The sequence below is a fragment of the Arvicanthis niloticus genome, chromosome 25 (assembly GCF_011762505.2).
Source record: "Arvicanthis niloticus isolate mArvNil1 chromosome 25, mArvNil1.pat.X, whole genome shotgun sequence".
Classification (NCBI taxonomy): Eukaryota; Metazoa; Chordata; class Mammalia; order Rodentia; family Muridae; genus Arvicanthis; species Arvicanthis niloticus.
The window spans coordinates 39,361,110-39,365,552 of record NC_133433.1 but is presented as its reverse complement, the minus strand read 5'-3'; the positions used below and the strand labels follow the sequence as shown (position 1 = coordinate 39,365,552).

Sequence of the window (4,443 nt, the reverse complement as noted above, 5' to 3'; positions counted from 1 at the left end):
TCCCCTAAAAAACACTGAATTAAGTTTTGCTTTGAACTCAGGCTATGAATTTAATGACATTTTCTGATTACTTTAGATTAACACAAGCTATACCAGGCCTTCTCCACAGCTTTTTACTATTTAAACACTCACTCTTCTAAGGTTTCACAATAACAACTCTTCTGAGAGGCAGCAGCAGGTGACCAGGGACCAGCTTGCTTTCTGAATGTTCCAGGAACAATAAAATCAATCTCAGGCTAAACTATGACTTGAGGAATTTAATACTTGGACTATAGACTTTTCTCAGAAAGTTTTCATTGCTAGTTAATATGGTTTTTTTTTTTAAGAATAAATGTTTCTATTATTCAGTTATTTCCTTAGAAAATTTCAATTAATTTTCACTATTTGTGGAAATTATGTTCTGAAGGTAGCTGTAAACATTGACTTAGTGAGTACAGAAGCATTGTTCCAAGGAAAATACAGCTTAAGGTTCTGGTAAACCTTTGGTCCAGAAACTCGGTCAACTTTTGGCACATAATCCTGCTTTTGATGCATCTTTAACTTAAAGACACAGTGTTCGGTACAGATTGATGGTTCACTATCGTGTGCCCATGATGCTGCACACACTGAGTAAACATAGTGAGTACTAGTTGGGAGTAGAAATACATTTTGGAAATCAGACGAGTCAACAACTCTTGAAGCAGTGAAGTTTTGTAAGACCTGAGTCTGAACTGATACGTGAATTTCAGAGAAGTTACATTGTAGAGCCCAGAGCTGTGACTTGAAAGCTATACCTCAGATCCCATTAAAGCTCTTAAGCACCTTCAGCTCATAGAGAATATACATTTGATTTATTATTTAAAAAAATGCTTATTTGGACCTCTATGTCTTTTCTACCATTCTGGAGGCTTATCAAAACATAAAACTTTTGTAATAATATAATTGTTTTATGGGTTGTAGCTTTTAAAAACCATGCTCATGATCATGGTTCATTAGAATCTCATGTATAAAATGTTATAAAGGAAAGACTCTAGCCTGGCACAATGGATACAAGATCAAAATAAAGACCCGAGTTGAGAGTATAGCATTAGGCCAAGATTTGAAGCTAGGGTTTATTTTAGCACTCATCTCATGTGGGTGCCTTCACAGGCAAAGAACTATGGATTAGGCGGCTTAGGCACTAACAGATAAGTAGAAGGTGGGGTAGGTGTCTATAGGAGGCAGAGAAGATCTGAAGATCTTCAATAAACAAAAACTAAGACATGGGGAGACTAACCAGCTTCTGGTCAACTAGGTCATCATTCACTGTACTAGGAATAATCTCTGGAGCCAGATATCTCGAGTTTCAAATCAACTGTATGTGTTAATAGTTGTCATTTAGCTTCCCTGTACATTAAATTATTTATCCAGGAAATTAGGTGATAATAATAATAGTATATCATTGATTCATTGCAATACTGAAATTAATTACATATATGAAATGTTTTGTAAACGCAGACTATTCTGAGGAAATCTGTAGGCACTCGGAGGTGGCACCTCAGATGATGTCCCATGTATGCTACCAGTGTCACAGCTAGAGGGACAGGTCTATGTAAACTCTGTATGTCCCAAATGATGCCACCAGAAGTTCTGAATGCTGGATATGGAAAGATAGACTTTAATGTTTGCCTTTCTGTGCTTTATTCTTGCTTTATCCCTGTATTCCTTGGTGTCCTCTTGTCTCTCCTTGTTACTTTTCCATTTCTGTGAGAGACACCACGTCTTAGCTAGTGTTACAGTTGGTGTGATGAAACATTGTGACCAAAAGCAACTTGAGTAGGAAAGGGCTAATTCCACTCATGGTACCATGTAACAGTTCATCTTCAAAACCGGTGAGTACAGGAACCTTGGAGCAGGAGCTAGTACATGGAAGAGTGCTGCTTGCTGGCTTGCTCATCTTGACTTAGTCTGCTTTCTTATGGAACCCTGGGCCGCTAGCTGGTCTTTCTTCATCAATCATTAGTTAAGAAAAGGCCAGACAGCTGAATTGTCTGGAAGCATTTTCTCAATTGGGGTTACCTCCTTTCAGATGACTCTAGCATGTGTTAAGTTGATATAAAACTATCCAGCACACACCATGACTAGGGAAACTTATGAAACAAAGCATTTAATTGTGGATTCAAGGTTCTATAGGGTTAGAGGCCATGACCACCATAGTAGGGAGCATGGTAAGGAGCATGGCAGCGGACAGGCAGGCATTATCCTGGAGCTGTAACTTAGAGATTGTATGTAATTCACTATATGAGGCATAGAGAGACAGGGGAGGGAGAATACCCTGTAACAGAAAATAGCATTGGGTTTTTAAAACTCCAAACCCACTCCCAATGACACACCTCCTTTAACAAGGCCCCATTTCTAATCCTTTAAAAACAGTTTCACCAACTGGGGACCAAGTATTCAAACATATGAGGGTTAGGGGTCATTCTTATTCAAGCCACCACATTCTACTTCTTGGCCACAATCTCTTTACTCTTGTGTCCTTTATGACTGCAAAACCAGAACCACATGGACAATGTTGCCAACTTCTCCTGCTTGCTGGAGATCGAACCACGGCCTCTCTTTGAAGAGAGCTTATTTTTCATAGGCTTTCTGTTGTTGTTGCTTTATAGGAACAGATAATTCTTTAGGCTTTTCTTTTTCTAAGTTGCAGAGTTAGCTGAAAGGGCTTCTCCTTTAGGGAACTACTCCCTTAGTCCATTCCCCACCAGGCCTTTCCTGATCTTCTTCACTGTGGATCCAATATTAAATTTCCTGGCACTTATTTTTTTTTTTCCTCAGACTGTATATTTTGTGTTTCTTTTTGTGCTGCTTGCTCTTTTTCATTGTAAATCTACATAAGAGCGATCATTCTTGTGCACAGGAGAGAGTCAATATGTTTTGAACTCTCCTCTGCAAAAAAAAAAAAAAAAAAAAAAAACCAAATTCTTAAATTTATCCTCAGGCAGATTATTAAGATAAGAGCAAAATCAGTCTTGTTCTTTGACAATTATCACAAGAATGATCTCCGGACAAGGCTCTAATAATGTTCTTGTCTGAAACCTCTTGAGCTGGCCCTCCACAATTCACATTGCTCTCAGCATATGATGGTTTGTATAAGCTTGCCCCAGGGAATAGCACTATTAGAAGGTGTGGCCTGACTTCCAGATCAAAGCCATGGCGGTGGCAAATTCAAGTCCAGTCAATCCAGTGGTCTTCTTTGATGTCAGCGTTGGTGGCTAGGAAGTTGGTTGCATGAAGATTGAGCTCTTTGCAGACGTGGCGCCTAAGATGGCAGGGAACTTTAGGCAATTCTGCACTGGAAAGTTCAGAAAAGATGGTGTTCTGATAGGATACAAAGGAAGCACCATCACAGGGTCATAAAGTATTTCATGATTCATGGTGGAGATTTGTTGATGGTGATGGTACTGGAGTCCCCAGTATTTACCTTGGTCTATTTGCAGATGAGAACGTTAAACTTAGACACTCAGCTCCAGGCTTGTTTTCCATGGCAAACAGTGGTCCCAGTACAAATGGGTGGCAGTTCTTTATTACGTGTTGTAAGTGTGATTGGCTGGATGAAAAGCATGTAGTGTTTGGAAAAATCATTGATGGACTTCTAGTGATGAGGAAGATCGAGAATGTTCTCATAGGCCCCCAACAACAAGCCCAAACTGTCAGTGATGATCTCACAGTGTGGGGAAATGTAATCTAGACAACTGAACCAGGTGAAAGTGTGTTTTCTAAAGCAGACATGTGAAAGAATGTTTCACTGAAGCAGACACAGAAAGAAATACACCAAAAGACCTCTGGTAGTGTTCTGGTGTTTTCTGTGGACTTGGACCAATTGGCAGAGTGATGTCAGCAGATACTGACTCACATGGAGTTTTGCTAAGACAGACTCACATGATGTTTTGCTGAGGCAAAACTCATGGGAGGACACTGGTGTTTAGAGGAAGTATAAAAAGGACACAATGGAAAGTGACGGCTGGCTTGCATAGTTAGCTTTGTACAGGTCTTTAATTTCATCAATCTTCATGTCCTTGAGAGAAGCACTGCAGAGAAAGTTGCTTGGCATCCCTGATGGCCCTGGTCAATCATGCTCACCCATGCTGTTTCAGCATAGGTCTGGCTGTTTCTGCTGGGCCATGCCATTGCTGCTGATTCATGTTTGCTATCCTGACACTACTGAACTGGACTGCTTGTATCCTGACAACTGGAGATTGAGATCACCCCAAGGAACTACTTCTAAATGGCATATAGCAGAGCATCTTGGTTTCCTCTGGATAGACCTTCTGTCACTGATTCATGTGAACGGAACTGAAGATATCCTGACAACACAGATTGGATTTGCTCCAAAGAACTATTTCTAAACAAGTCCACTTCCCCCATAACCTACTAACCTTTCTTTCCTACTACCTCTGGTGGGGGTAGATTGACTAGAATGGA

General features: G+C 40.2%; 1 pseudogene; it reads left to right on the top strand.

Moving 5' to 3' along the window:
- Positions 1 to 3,171: 3,171 nt before the first annotated feature.
- LOC143438421 (peptidyl-prolyl cis-trans isomerase H pseudogene) lies at positions 3,172 to 3,704 on the top strand (annotated as a pseudogene).
- Positions 3,705 to 4,443: the final 739 nt, after the last annotated feature.